At 32.6% G+C, this 16,333-nt stretch overlaps 1 protein-coding gene and 1 pseudogene across 9 annotated transcripts in view; both read left to right on the top strand.

Moving 5' to 3' along the window:
• Positions 1–16,333, top strand: part of LOC118203504 (dietary and metabolic glutamate transporter-like) — a 205,500-nt gene that overhangs the window by 113,388 nt on the left and 75,779 nt on the right. For 2 of the 9 annotated variants that reach the window (XM_085815063.1, XM_085815059.1), the window contains exon 2: positions 785–943. The exons of 5 other annotated variants lie outside the window; for them this stretch is intronic. The gene's annotated coding sequence lies outside the window, so the exon portion shown is untranslated. Of the gene's footprint in view, positions 1–784; positions 944–8,140; positions 8,308–16,333 lie in introns of those variants that run through there. 2 more of the 9 variants (XM_085815058.1, XM_085815062.1) reach the window with 2 other exon arrangements.
• LOC146997568 (dynein light chain roadblock-type 2 pseudogene) lies at positions 2,989–3,305 on the top strand (annotated as a pseudogene).

Raw genomic sequence — 16,333 nt, 5'->3', positions numbered from 1 at the left:
TTACAAAGAAGAAGATACCTGAAGAAATACCATGGAAAGAAGAGCACGCATTGCTTTCGAGGAACTCAAGAATGCTCTGATTAAAGCTCCATCGTTGTATACACCAGTTTTGGGACAACCATTCATTATACATTGTGATGCATCACAAATAGGAGTTGCAGCATGTTTGTCACAAATTTCAATGAACGCAATTATCCCATAGCCTATGCAAGTCAGAAGTTAACTCGAGCTCAGCAATCGTGGTCTACTATAGAAAGAGAAGCATATGCTATTGTGTGGAGTTTGAAAAAATTTGAAACCTGGATTTTTGGATCCAAAGTTGAACTTTACACCGACCATAATCCTTTACCTTACCTGACAAAATGTGCACCGCAATCATCTAGATTACAACGTTGGGCTTTTGCTTTACAAAAATACGAAATAGACATGAAGCATCTACCAGGAGTCAAAATGGGTAACGCAGATGCTTTATCCAGACTGATAGAAGGATGAATATCCTTTTTTTTTTATTTATGTCTTTTTATGGACCAAAAACATTTATGGACAATTCATAAAGACTTTAATTTTGGTGGTTAGATTAATTGTTAATTTTCTTATTTTCTTTAAAGCTTACTGCATGATATATCTTTACTAAGTAATATTTGTAAAGTTATTGAAATTAGTTACTTACAGCAATTAGATGATTTAAGTGTAGCATTCTTAACCATTTAGAATTTTTTCTTTAAAACGTATACTTGTAAGAGTTTGTTATGCAAATGTTGTAATATTTTATATTTTCTTTCAGTTGATTAGTAGTTATAATGTTGAATTGTGAGCACCAGGCTTTGTTGTCAGAATATGTTTGGACATCCTGCCCAACCACAATCTTAGGGGGAAGGTGTAGTGCCTGGTCCTCCGAAACTGTAACCCTGAAAATAAGTAGCGCCCTCTAGGCGGAAAAACGGTAAGTTGGGGACTGGCTTTCGGTGGGAGAGGACAAATGCTCAGTATGCTCAGTGTGGTAATTTTATAAATTTAACAATCCTATTATCTTATATATTTCTATTTGTACAAAGTGTATATAGTTTACGTTGATGGTGTGAATAAATAAAAAGATAAACCTGAGTCTATTAATTACGGCACCGGACACGGCTGGATCTTACAATCTTAAACACTCATTTACTCGAAAAAATTCCAGAAAGGATTAAGCATGATTTAATTCGCAATAATAAATGAATGCGTTATCTTTGTTGTTGCGAAGCTACGTTTCTCTAGATTGGCAGCAAATCCTCTACTCTGCTGTTTCAAATGTAAACAAGCAATGGCCGCCATCAAAAAAAATATTAGGCTTAGCGGCACTTAAACAACTTTAAAATTGTTGATAGTTGTAAAAATATTGCTTGCAGATTTACTAAAGGCATAAAAACCTTAACCGGAAGATCAGAACAATATAATTCAATCATTTTTAAGGTGAAAAATGCACAATTTACAAACATATAAGAGTAAAGAAACTGAGATCACTGAGCCGGGTAACAGAGTGGATATATATATATATATTTATATACGTTTGGTGCGGCCGATTGCAACCAAAATACGAGGTGCACATATATATGTTATAGCAGTCCTATATACAAAATTTCAACTTTCTGAGGCTACTCATTTTTGAGTTATGCGAGATACGTACCTACGTTAGTACAGAAGCTCGTACAGACGCCACGAAAAATTCTCTTCAGAATTCATATTAAAGCAGTTTTATAATTTTTTTGGAGGAAAAGAGTCTTTTATTCTGCCCTTACCTACAGATATCACGCAAAAACATCGTTAAATTGGATTCGATAACGGTCAAAATGGATATTTTCGTTGAAATATGCTGCCTGAAACTTTTCGCGATTACAATACTTCTTTTTTACTTCGTACAAGGAAGTAAAAAAACCGCAAAATTAATTTTAAAATATCTGAAAATATTCTTTTATTTTATTTCAACAAAATCAAGAAAGCCTTTGAGGAAGGTATTAAAAAGAAATGAAAAGGTATCAAAGTATGTTTTCCTTTGAAATGAGAAAACATTATTTGTGAAAAAAAATCTGTTTAACATAAACACGGTTTTATTTATTTTTATTTTCTGACAATAAATTGGACATATGTGTTTGCGTGCGATTGAAATATCATTGCTATTATTAGAAATGTTGTGAATATCTTCTTCTTTCTCTATTAATATTGTTTTTTTTTTTTTGTGATATTCTGAGCGAAATTAGCATAAGCATTCTCCGGTGCTCTTGTTTCCCTAGACAACATTTCTTGTATCGCATGATAAACTAACGCTTATTTTTGCTCCTGAACATAAGGTTTTCCTAATTGTAGTTTTCATGTTTCTTAATAGTTTTTACGGTAGCTTCATGTGCAGCAAAACTTCCCTAGCATCTTGTTTATTTGGAAGACGATCTAAAATTTGTATCTGAAATTTAAAAAATAGCTTTTCTTTTTGTTTTGGGAATACGCGAATGAAGTGACATTATATAAGAGCTATTGATAAACATTTCAAACATAATTAATTAAAAAATTTATGAAAATTTTGTAGAATCGGTACTTACTGTCTGTAAACAATATGATGGTAATATGATAATATGATGTCTGTAAACTTACTTCTTTTGTGGCTGTCTAGGAGCTAATAAACTAGTCCAATTTACAAATAACTTGAATATTTAATAGAAACATGAATAGTTGCTACAAACTACAAAATGATTAATGTGTAGAAAGATGAATTTACATAGATGATATATACAGATGAAGAGAATCGACTGTCTTTTACATGTAAGCATCTTTCAGTCGCATCATCGTCTTAATGGCGGAATCGTCTGACTTCCATCATCGAAAAAGTAAAAGATTTATTCTCACAGCTTGTCGCGTCATCCGATTATAATGAACGATGCCATCCCACAACTGATTGGAAATATTGTTCATTAAGAATGAACATTATGTCAGTAAATGATTAGTTGCAGCTGGTTTATAATGGATGCAAATGAAAATGAAGCTGAAAATATTTATCAAAGACTGATTCATAAGAAAAGTGTTTTGGGAGTTATGGTCTTAATGAGAATGGTTTGCGTACCTCTTTGGATAACGCAACGACTACAGATTTTATGAATGCTCTTGTTCCTTTGAATAATTTGGCGAGAAAGACTGTAAAAGACCTGGACCCAGATAATCTCCTTTTCTGTTGAATTCGGACCAATAAGAATGAGATAATGATAGGCATAGATAGGGGAAATATGTACATTGTACTACAAGACGCTCGTTTTATCCCGGATAGGCCCCCAATTCTGTAGAATCGGTACTTACTGTCTAGGAATATGATGTCTGTAAACTCACTTCTTTTGTGGCTGTCTAGGGGCTAATAACCTAGTCCAATTTACAAATAACTTGAATATTTAATAGAAACATGAATAGTTGCTACAAACTACAAAATGATTAATGTGTAGAAAGATGAATTTACATAGATGATATATACAGATGAAGAGAATCGACTGTCTTTTACATGTAAGCATCTTTCAGTCGCGTCATCGTCTTAATGGCGGAATCGTCTGACTTCCATCATCGAAAAAGTAAAAGACTTATTCTCACAGCTTGTCGAGTCATCCGATTATAATGAACGATGCCATCCCACAATTTTGTAAGCTTACAATTTATTGACTTTCGACAAAATAAATAAATTTATATCTGCGCAAATTTCACTAAAGGCTCTTTCAGTTTGAAACAGAGCCACGTACTAAATATCTTCAGAAGATACAAGACGTTGGTTTCAGTTCTAAATTTTATATACGCACAGCTTGGAATCGTTGGATTCATCACCCGGGGATCCATGCCATCCTTCAAAACTGGGACGGAGCCAGGCAAAGTCATATTATCATGTGAGGTACTAAACCGTGCTAAGGTGCTCCAGGCACACCCCAGCAACCAATACAATCCTATGCTCCTCTTCTTGGTAAAATTCACGGATTTTCTCTTATGTTATTTCCAGAAAAGTGAGATAAGTCACAACAGAACTCAACCTCCAAACGACGTTTGACGTTTCTAATGTTAAGAAAAATCACATATAGGCAATATTTAAGTCTTTCAAAAATCAAATAATAGCACTTACTATCTGTTCTTTCCATTTCATGCTTCCAAACAATGATTTCACAATGATTTGAACTCGGAATGATCAGTTAAAAAAATTGAAAAAGGGATAGTCGGAAGGAGAAATAAGGAAAAAACAACAGAATTAAACCTTAAAATAGTAACTTTTCTAGGCAGTTTAAAAATATCGGCTCCATTCTTATGCAGTGCATATTCGTGAGAAGCGGATAAAGAATAAATGGCTAATATTCTTCTCGTGTACACAGACTATTGCAACTTTTCTGCATATTTTGAAATTTTGACGAACACTGAGTTTTTAGTGTGGAGTAAAAATATTTAAGTTCGACATTTTTGACGTTCATATAGCGTGTTTGTATCAAAGTACTCCACAAGTACGAATTTTATATAATGTAGCATGAATGGCTTCAAGGAAAGCAGAACTATGCCTGAAAAATAAAATTAAAGCAGCAAGTCTATTCAATATTCAGGTAAATGACTATGATGCTAATCTGAGTTTTGGCAACTAACTTTTGTCACCAAATTTGGCGAAAAATGGCCAAAAGTCGCCAAACATGGTAAGATTTTGATCCAGTCCCTTGACGACTGCAATTGGTATTCTGATTGAATAACTGTACTTGATCCCTGTAATTAGGTGTAACTATATCCGGCCCTTAAGTGTAACTTTAACCGTATATGCCTTCCGGTAATTTTGAAAAATGTAAGGTACTCTATTGTATTGAGAAGAGGGGAAAAATTTTGTGGAAAGTTTCCAGAACTGTAAAGTGTTTCTTTTGGGAAAATAAATTTTATTAAGCTGTAGTCGGTTCTGTATGCATTCAATCCATTACGAATCCGTACGCACGTAACACTACAATAGTATAATGCTAAATGATACTCTATAAAGAATCATTCGATTATTACTTTATAAAAGAGGAAGTACTAGCTGCTGAACCTGAAGGTCGTTGAGCACAGTAGTACGAAACTACAGTTCAAACACGGGATGAGTGCGAATTTTCATGGCTTTTCGCATGTGTAACATAAATAAAAGATGTTTTTACCTAGATTGGATTATTGAATTATTTAACTATGGCAAAGCACACAGGGCTATCTGCCTAAAGGGAGGGATGCCTTCGTGGAGGAAAGGGAAACTGGCTCGTATACACGTTACACATGGGGAAAACCACGAAAACGCCCATGCAGCCAGCCCGTTCGCGGGATTCGAACCGAACTACCAGTGTTCAGCGTCTTTACCGCTCGGCCGTTTTTACCTAGAAAGTCCTCTGAACTTCCATAAAGATACTTCTTCCCTAAAGCAAATAACCCTCGTTTATGTTTCCAAAATAATCCAATTTATAAAAGATATCACTAGAAAGAGAAACAGGGATGAAAAGTTTTTAATTAGATAAAAAATACAATTTCATCTGGCGTAGATTTTGAACAAATTTTTATTAGTTTCGAGGACGACAGACACAGGACCCTCTTCTTCAGAAGCAAAGTACTGCTGGAAAAAAAAAAAGAGTGGCAATAAAATTTATACCAAAAGCAATGGGTGGAGCAAAGGAAACATGAACGTAGCGCCAGCTGCCGAGTAAAATAGTAATGAAATTAAAGAAACTCTATTAGAATTCTAAAAGCTTTCGGAAGTCCTGGAATGAAATAATGCCATTAAGCAAAGTTAGTAAATTTTTGTGAGTATGAAAAGCTTCAAGAAAATCCAAGTTACCAACTCTGCGAATTTTATGAATAATTTTTATGCAACCAAAATCAAAATTGGGATTAAGTATTCAAATGAGATTAATTATGGAAAATAGCTTATCATCAGGAAAGCTCAATTTTAACCAACCGAAGAATCGTTATACTGAGAGAAATATTACATTAGTCTAACTGAAGATTGGTCCGAAATTTCTTAAGAGAATTTGCACATATTGTAGAAAAACTAATGAACAATTTTTTATGAAATTTGAAGAGACAGGGATGTACCATTCAAAAGTAATCTTATGTAGGCATGATTATAATAACGTTCAAAATGCAGGTATGTCCAAAATGCACATCGTAATAACGAACTCAAAATCAATATAATATGGAGCATTGTTCCCTGTAACAGCCAGATAAGTCGCGCAGTGTGACGGCTTACTGGACAGGAGGCATTTGAGGAGTCCCTCTGGCAGTCGATCCCATTCCTAATGAAACTGGATTCGCAAACATGTTCTACAGAGTTAAAGTCAGGAGATCTGGCTGGTCAATCCATGCGGCGAATATCTTCACGTATCTTCCTTTCGTCCACCAACTGGGGCCTATATGGGTGGGAGTTATCGTTCATTAACAGGAACCCAGACCCATCTGCATCCCTGAAAAGTTGAACATAAGGCTCTAAGATCTCCTCTCTGTACCTCATAGTAATCATTGAGCCTTTTTCAAACACATACAGGCGTATGCGGGCCTCCAACACAATGCCTGCCCAAATCATTACACCTCCGCCACCGCAATGACCATTTTCCCTGATGACCGGAGGGATGATTTCGTGTTCCAGGTTCTCTTCAGAAAGACACACACGTCGAGAATCAGTGAATACATATTTAAAGAGAACGCAGAGAATGCATATCAGTCAGAGAATACATATTCGGCTCAACTCATCTGTAAAAGGTGTGGTGCTCCACTGAAGTCTGATCCAAGGCTTATGTTATCTGCACCACGCTAAACGCGCTATATTGAGTATTGCAGTGAGTGGCACGTGAATAGGGGTCTTGTGGCATACAGCTTTATCTCACGAAGCCTTCGGGCACCTATAGACCGTGAAACCCGGCTTCCAGTAGCAGGATAGATTTTGGCTCTCTTTGGTCAGCACTGGGAGGGGGCGGTCGATATTTTATTTTGTTCTCTTTGATTTTAGGTGTATACGCTGAGGAGAACCACTGACTTATGCGCTTAATCCAGACTGTGTGAAATAAAATTGTCCCTTTGGGTTGACCGGGGTATTAGTTCTCCTTAGATCGCCTCTAGGGGTTTGGGCGTTTAACTGTGTAAGGCGGCTTAAATGCTAGCCAGGTCTGGATGCCCCTTGCTCCTAGTATACTATCTGTACTTTTGTATTTGTCTTGATATCGGAAATAAAAAACCTTTGCTGGTCTGCTTTTAAAAATTTTCCAGTTTACATTCGTTTCGAATATGCCAGTTTTTTGCAAATGCATATCAAGCTTAAATCTAAGGCTATTCATGAATATTCAAGGTTATTCGTAGCTATTTTGGAAAACCCTCTCCTTAAGCTATTTTATTTTATTCATTTATTTATTGCTGTTACATATATGAATATTCAGGATAATTTTTAGCTGTTTTAAGAAGTTCTATAGTTAAACTATTGTATTTTATTTTTTATTTATTGCCTTCAATCTTGTACTTAAGCTTAATTTGACTATTATAACGCTCAAGGAGGATAAACCCATAAAACATTTTATACTATTAAGAATGATTTGAAAATGCTATCCCAAATCTTTTTACAAATATCTGCAATACAAGTTTCTCCTCAGAAACATCTCTACATCATCCAATTTAGGATAATATTTAGTTAAGGATAGGAAATTGGTAGCTTTTGTTGACATTCTTATTTGGAGATATTTGTGTAAAACCTGTAATCAATACAATACCGTAGTTTGCTTTAATGGGAAATGAGGAAACGTATTGCCTATGATATCCAAATGTGCCAATATTTGCTATATTCGAGCTCGTACTCTCAACTGAAGATTAATCTAAATCTTCTCATCCTACTGTTTACATCCCGTAATTTGTGTACTAAATCATTATAGATAGATTATTAATTTACAGGGATATTGAAATTAAAGCACTGGAAAAAGTAGGTTTAACACCTTTAATGATACACAAAGAAAATGAATTCATTAATGATACGTTTCTAAGGGCATCTTGCAGGGAAAATTTCAAGGAAACAATGTCAAGGTCTTCTCGGGATTCAGACTCTCATTTCTCTCTCTCCTACTTTCCTTACGTCTTGCGGGATGTAATGAACGACTAACTACTTAAATGAAGGGAAAACTGAAAGGGCTTGCTTGTATAACAAACGACTGGAGCAGAAATCACGTGCAGCTGTCACCGCCCTTTCATCTTTTAAACTAACAAGTCGTGAAGTGCCTTTATTGACATACAGATCTTGGTTTCTAGTTGTCCGCGATTTTTCTTTTCGGGATATTTCTTTTAGCTAAGGTAAGAATTTCATAAAATATTAACTTTGTTTAGGTTTGTAAATGAAAGCAATGAACCGTCATTCTTAGCCATGTGTTAGTTTCATTGTTACATTAAATAAATTATTGTCAGCATTGCCAAATAGCAGTCTTTTTATGTACTTCTTTTGTAATAGGTTATGAAATGTTTGAAACTAAACCTCTTGTATAATGTCCTGTTACAGTAGATTCTCGTTACAAAGACTCCTTGAGGCCTACATAAAAAGAACGTTATAACGCGTAGTCACGAGAACAAAACAGATTCAATATACTGTCATCATCTGGGATTTTATATACCAATCATTGTAATGGAACGGTTCCTATAACTAATAGTCCTTACGACAGCATCGATTTTATTAATTAAATATATTGTTAAATTATTATTTTAAAAAGAAATTATGTTAAAACTGCAAATAATGTATTAATAGAACCTGTAAAGCCTTGCAATATTATTAGTTTTCTTGCTAACTTGAAACTCTCATAATTAAATTAAAAACATCTTCTGTTATCTGTAAACCTATGTGGAAATGCAAAATTTAATTTGAAGATATATTTATAAGATTGTTATTTAAATTAACCAGTTATTTCATAGTTTCACTCTTTACTATAACTTACGATCTCTAATCCTTTCTGTTTGCTCATCATAATGTAAATGATGTTATAGAGTATTTAAACTGATATTTTTAGATTGTAAGACAGCGTTTCTGCCTCTCGCGGATACGTTACGTAATTCCTGCCAACATTAGTAAATTTGTAATTATTCGGCTTTGCGTTATTGCTGGCGATATTTAAACTTGATACTCCGGCTAGAGTTTTTGAGCCTGCTTAGATTTAAATTCAATCGTGTTTTGTATACGTTTTATATCTGAATTTGACTTATTTTAATTACATCGCCACAAGTGGTGGTTGATTCGTTAGCATAAAAAGTGCGTTTATGTTCAAAGTTCTGCTTTAATAAAATGTTATTTAAACCTTTTCAAGTCTCTATAGTTACTTCAAACACAGTGATAATTCACTTAGGATCTCTTAGGAGTTTATGCTCCCAAAGCAAGTCAAGATCGTACATTTTTTAAGCTTTTTTGAAACTAATTAAAGGAATAAATTACTGATATAACAACTTTATTTAATAGAGAGACTTTTTACATTATAGAGTAGAAACCATTTGTATGGATTACCGACATAAATATGTACTGAAAATTTTTGTACCTTTTATTTTTTTTACGAATAATATTAGGATACATATATACGTATTAACCGCTTTATTTTCAACGTAATTTGGTGTGCTGTTAAAATAGATTTTCTTTACTACTGCGTTTCTCATTTTTAATGATAATTTTTATTTTTAAAAATTATGCATTTGTTTGAACAATACTGCTTCCCGCCGGGGTAATCGCAAAAAAATTTGAGCTTGATATATAAACATCGCATATAATTTTTAATTTTTAATTTTAATTTTAGTGTTTATTTTATTTTCATCTTAAATTGCTCCAAAGGTTATATGGAACGAGACGTGATTCAGTTTTCCTGGGAGTTTCATGTTTTAATGTGTCAGATTATTACCCCTTGAGGAGTCGGTTTGGAGCACGAGAACATGAATAACCTAAAATATACCATAAAATTTTAATATGATTGTTCAGTTCACTTGAAATAAATTAAAAAAGAATTAAAAATAATATGAGATTGTCTTAAATTTTGTTTCGTGTTATAAAAATTTTTATTTTAGAAACGTTCTGAATTAGAACTTTGTTTTTTCATTGAATATAAATTATCTTTGATTTTGGTAAATATTTTAAACCCTGCTTGTGCAGACCTTGAAACATCTTCCTGATGCATAAGCAGATTTCAAAAAAATCTTGAAGAAATTGAAAATCTGATTCGTGACTTTGAAAGCTGTTCTGTAGGGTCGTTATTTCCAAGCCTATCTGAGTTTTCTTTTTCATCTGAAGAATTTTCACATTCAGGAAGCTGTACTATATTTAAAGTTACTTGTTCATGCATTTTCTTCGCAGCAGCAAAATCATTATCAATTGTTTGAGCTAATTCAGATTCTAAATCTTCCTTTCCTAACTTAGTATTAATCACTTCCTCTATCACAACGACAACAGGAAAGTTTATTACACGGAAAGTAATCTCTAATCGCGGTTCTGTTGTTTGCGTGCCAAATAAAGTTATTACTCGTATAATATACAGCACCGTAAGATTGATGTTAACATTACCATATTTTTCACGTAAACGTTTGTTTTAGTCCACTGTAATATAGCTACTGAATAATGCTTTGGTTTATTGCTTGCAGTACAATTTTAGCATTAGGAAGCAAAAGATACAGTTCATTTAAAGGGAGATTTCTAACAAAATGATGGAAAATTCAGCTATCAAGAACAAATAACAATTTTCATTTTTATTGAATATACCTTGTCATGTTATTACGTCCTTGTACGAAGCAAAGGAAGTATTATAATTGCGAAAAATTTCGCGTATCATATATTTCAACGAAAGTATCCATTCTGATCGCTTTCGAATGCAAAGACGATTTTTTTTGCGCGACATCTGTACGTACGGACAGAATAAAGAACTGTTTTTTCCCAAACGAATTGTAAAATGGATTCAGAAGCGATTTTTTTTTTCGTGACATTACATTATTACAAGCATTGCTTATGTATCTCGCATAACTAACTCAAAAACAATCAGCCTTGGAATTTCGAAATTTTTTATATGGGGCTGCTATAACATCTAGTTATGCATCTGTCACTGTTTTATTGCAATCGGTCACACCAAACGCACGTACACATTTTAGTTTTATATATTCTACAATTTTTAATCAATAGGTTTTGAGCTTTTATGTATTTTTGCTTTGCCAAAAATGGAAACTGAATTGATTGAATAAGAAATATATCTCTAATTAAATTCCAGAAAATAAGTTTGAAATGCAGCAAAGAATATTGAGAATTTAATAGGCCGTGCAAAGAAGTCGTATAGTGTCCAAATCAGATTTTTTTATGCAATGTTCGAAACATGTTTCGTCATCTACAGTTCTAAATTACTCTCATTATCAATAAGTTTAGACATCTTTCGGTACTTAATGTATTTTTCCGTTGACCTGCCAAGTAGCGCGATTTAGCGCCAAATATGGATGTCAGTGTCCTTTAGAATTCCGAAGTAACAACTGGCAATTGGCAACTGTTGCCGAAATTTCTACCAACGGTCGATGAGACAATACGTAAGTACCCAGTTTTCATGTTATTTGAATTATCATGTTGTATTGTAATAAATGGTTTAATATTTTTATTGCAAGTACGTGTACTGTTAAACGAATCACGAATCATAAAGATATTATCAAATTGCTCCAGAACACGTATGAGGCAGAAATCAATATTACAATTCCATCCGACTCCGTTTCCTTAGTTATTAATTATAAAAACCTTAAAATTACAAGCATTGGTTGAGTTCACTTTGTAACGCAACTAAGCTTCATTGCTTGAAATGTCACCAAAAATGCAGTCACGAATTAATAACTATTAATATATAGATTTTTTTAAAATAAATAGTTTATTCTGAAATAAACTTAACATATCTGAACATTAAACAAAATATTAAAAATAGTTGAAAATAATATATAATTAATAAACATAATATTAAAAATAGTTGAAAATAATATATAATTAATAAACATAATATTAAAAATAGTTGAAAATAATATATAATTAATAAACATAATATTAAAAATAGTTGAAAATAATATATAATTAATAAACATAATATTAAAAATAGTTGAAAATAATATATAATTAATAAAAATAATATTAAAAATAGTTGAAAATAATATATAATTAATAAACATAATATTAAAAATAGTTGAAAATAATATATACCGAAAAATTGGAAAAGGAAAAAAAAAAGTCCTATAAATTTCTTTTGATTATGCAATATTAAAGTATTTTTATAAAATATTCCTCTTTAGTGTTTTATGATTCTTTCTACAATTAATGTTGAAAGTGAAATTGTTGTATAGAATACAAGTTTAATATTCCTCTTTAGTATTTTATGATTCTTTCTACAATTAATGTTGAAAGTGAAATTATTGTATAGAATAAAAGTTTATTTTTTTACAATTAGCAAAGCGAAACATTTTACGTAGTTTTCTGTTAAAGATGCATGCTGACTATTTTTCTGTATTCGGCATATATCCTGGAAAAGCAAGCATAGGTGTTAATGTAAAAACTGCAAAGTAGCCAAATAAAAGATAAATATCGCCCTGGCAACCAAGTGTGTTTTAAAGACGCCTCCATGAAGACCCCAGTGGAAAAGAAAAAGGCTCCCTGAAAAACTCATTTCACTCATTTAATTCAACGAAGGTGAAATAGTTTTAAATTTATCCACATGAAACCCACCCGCTCTTCCAGAGGTACGATCGAATTTTTTGTAATGCATTTTTCTGAAAAAACAGTGGCACTCATCGAGGGTTACCTAATTTATTCTTAGTTTCTGAGCAAATTCCTCAGACCTATTCTTGGATAAATGTACGTGATGTATACATTCTTGGATACATAAATCATCTTGAACATTTATCCATTTTATTACCTTGGATAAATGTTCATCAGTAGAGTCACCTTTTCATTGAAATCTGGTTTTTTATAACTTTTTTCGGTACTTACGGAAAATCCCGTCGACCATTTTTGCCTATTAAAGAAAAGACACCAAACGGCGAAATTATTCGCCAAAAAATGGAAAAGTCTTCAAACACGCTTAGTTTGGTGTAACCTTGATTGCACGTGTTAGTTATTATTCTTGAGTTAAAGACTCCTTTTTCACCCTCTATCATGCATTTTCGAAAAAAGAAAAAAAAAATTAAAATTTGGTACCTGCCTACTACAGAACATGCTGTTGCATCGCGAAAAAAGAGACTTACATTTTCTCGAGAAAATTAAAACCTAGCGAAAACACTTGCTTTTTTAATGAAAAATTAAATATAAATAAATGAGAGTATAATAAATTTGAAAGAAAAATAAGAATAGAACGTTTCTCCTTGTATTTAGTAAAAAAAAAAAATTCCCCCCCCCCCTTTGGTTTGGCGCGATTGGTGCCGTTTCTTGTAGTCGACGGGATTTTCCGTAAGTACCCTTTTTTCTTGACACAGTCACTATGTTTCAACCAATTTTAAAAACCTTTTATTTATTTGACACAAATATAGGAACAGCCGTATGAAGGTTCTCTTCTTTCCTTGCAAAATTATGTTGTACATAACTACTTTGAAATTCTGTGTTCTTAAAATTTAATTTTCATTGGTCAAGAATGAAGGTAAAAAAGTGCGATATTCACAAAAAAGTCGCCAGTTGAAACAGACAGATGATTCGTATAACTAGTTTCTACACGAAGAAAAAGTTATTTGCTCATTTGCCAATGAAAGCCATTTACTTCGAAAGTAATCGGAAATGATTTGCCAACTATCATCACTGGCGACAAGCCCCATCATTTCAACGAATCCGTCATTGTTCTGTTTATTGCATTAAGTTCCTATGAAATGTAAGGTAAATAAATTTTATCTGTAGAGAGACGAATTTACTGTGATTTAAGCTGTTATCCATTTCGCGATGTCGAATTAGCTGGCATTTTCTCCATACGACGAACGTTAAACCAAATAAAATCTTAAGGTAAGTCGAATTATCCACGATATCGAATCGACTGAAATTCCAGATTGCAAATTTCTATAGCCTTTAGAAAGAAAAGCAAAAAATGATCCTTTAGAATGACCAAAAGTAAAAAATAATACTCATGAATAAATCTAAAACTGAACTTACAATGCCATGCAAGCTATTTTTGAATTCCGTTTCCTAAACTACTTAATTTCTGAAAATGGTTACACAAAGATGGTTTTTTAAAGAAAAATAATCTTCTTATCCCTAAGTTCTTAAATTTTTTTTTCTTATCGTTATGTCTTACGTTTTAGCGATTTTTGGGTTTTTAAAGCACTCTCTATGTGTTTGTGCAAGAATAACAACTATAATTTGTTTAATGTATTTAAAAGATTTCGTAGAAATGATTTTTTTTTCTCGTTTAAAATGCAGAAACCCGATTCTAACTTCTTTCTACTTAAACTCTTTAAAAACTTCATTAATTAATTAGTAATTGATCTGATTACGATTTTATGTACGATGCTTTTCGCCATCATTATAAATGTCTAAAGTGTTTTATGACAGTGTCTTTTATATCGTATTTCTTGATTGTTTATAAGATTCTTGCGAAGTAAGATATTTCAGCCATATAAAAAAAGGTTCTCTATTTTATGAATTCTATATTCTGTGTTCTATGAACATATAGTCTATATTCCATGAAAATTTAAATTTAAAGGCATTTATAATGATTGTTTTCGAAATGCGTATAAAGCGTTTTTTATTACTTTTTATGTTATTAACTGAATTACGCCGGCAGGATGTGTTTACACAAAGTAAGTATTTAACCAAAGGAATACATTTATTCACTCTGATGCATCATAGAAAACATATTTAAATTAATTAAATATGCAATTATAAATTAACTGAATGTAATAAAATTATTATTTATACCTTCATTAGATGAAATTCCGTCGTCCGACATCTATCAAGAATCACAATACGATAAGTGATGTATGAAGTTGTAAGTACACGAGTACAAGTGATGGGGGACATGGGCACTGTCCCCCATCACTTGGGTCACTACCATACTGGTTAATCAATACAGCACCACGTCCACCATTAACTAGAACAGCCCCAGATGTCAAGAGGGGGGGAGCACACTGGTGCCTCGCTGAATTAGTATGCATTGATTATATATATAAATACAGTGTCTTATACGTCGTTCAAGATACATATTACATGATTTCCTACGGTGACCTTGATAACAATTATAATTACACGCACAAACTATAGTTACATTGAATAATACTTTCACAATATATAAATATACTTCGAAATACGTTGGACAGTCACCATATGACTTTATTAAAATATGCATGTAACTACGAACACTATATATTGGGATGCATGTGATATAACAATGATTATATGCATTGCATATATATGCAGTAACTAATTAATATAATACAGGGTAAATATATAACAGTATGCGGTTCAGGATACGTTAACATATAGTAGAGAATACAGTAGTCGTAAGCATACAGAAATAATGTCAAATAATTAACGATATAGAATGAGCCATTCCCCCCGTCCCTAAGGCGAACAAATTAATAATGATTATTAGCATGCGCAATAGTTTGTATCACAATAGTTAACAAATATTCTTGGCATCAGTTATCCTCAGGCGGTATTCGGAAATTCAAACACCGACCGCATAGTGTTCTGGTAAGCAAAGCATATATAGAATTTAATCTTTCTTCCAGCAAACTAAGGGATACTACTTTCGATTCCAAGGAAATGATATAACTGTTTGCTAACGACAGGAACACTATTCCTAGAAAAACAGTGCTTATGTATAATTTGCCAGTTTCATTTTGCACATTTCTCTAACGAAAGAACGGTGCGTAAGATATGAGAGGAACAAGTAAAATACAGATACTGCTGAAGTATTTTTTGAACAATTCTACATAAGAGCTAACTTAAATAAGCCAAGCGTAAAAATTAATTCGCGCCAGCTTTTATAACGAGAGATAAATTACGTCTTCTGCAATCAAAATGTTTATCAACTCAAAATAGCAAATAAATAAATTTTGGACAGAATAATTGTGTTTTTACAATTTCTAATTTTTTTTTCATTTTTTAATACAAGAACGTTTTAAGAATCTTAGAATCAAGATATCTCAGAGTACGATAACGTCTAAGTTACGTTTTTCATAACAAAGGAAAAAACTGATAATCACTGTTCTCTGAAGCATATGTTTACGAGCTGTAATACCGTCACAACTCGAAAAATAGCAATTCTGAGTCATTGCTGTTCTCAATCTTGTAAAATTGCCTTCTTCGCGACAGCACGTATTTTAATTTAGTACGCACTAACAACAGTGTATTATGCTTTCTTTT

The sequence above is a fragment of the Stegodyphus dumicola genome, chromosome 4 (assembly GCF_044657685.1).
Source record: "Stegodyphus dumicola isolate Sdum_Otavi_A_Nest chromosome 4, ASM4465768v1".
NCBI lineage: Eukaryota > Metazoa > Arthropoda > Arachnida > Araneae > Eresidae > Stegodyphus > Stegodyphus dumicola.
The sequence above is the reverse complement of the archived record's forward strand: the minus strand, read 5'-3'. Positions and strand labels throughout refer to the sequence as shown.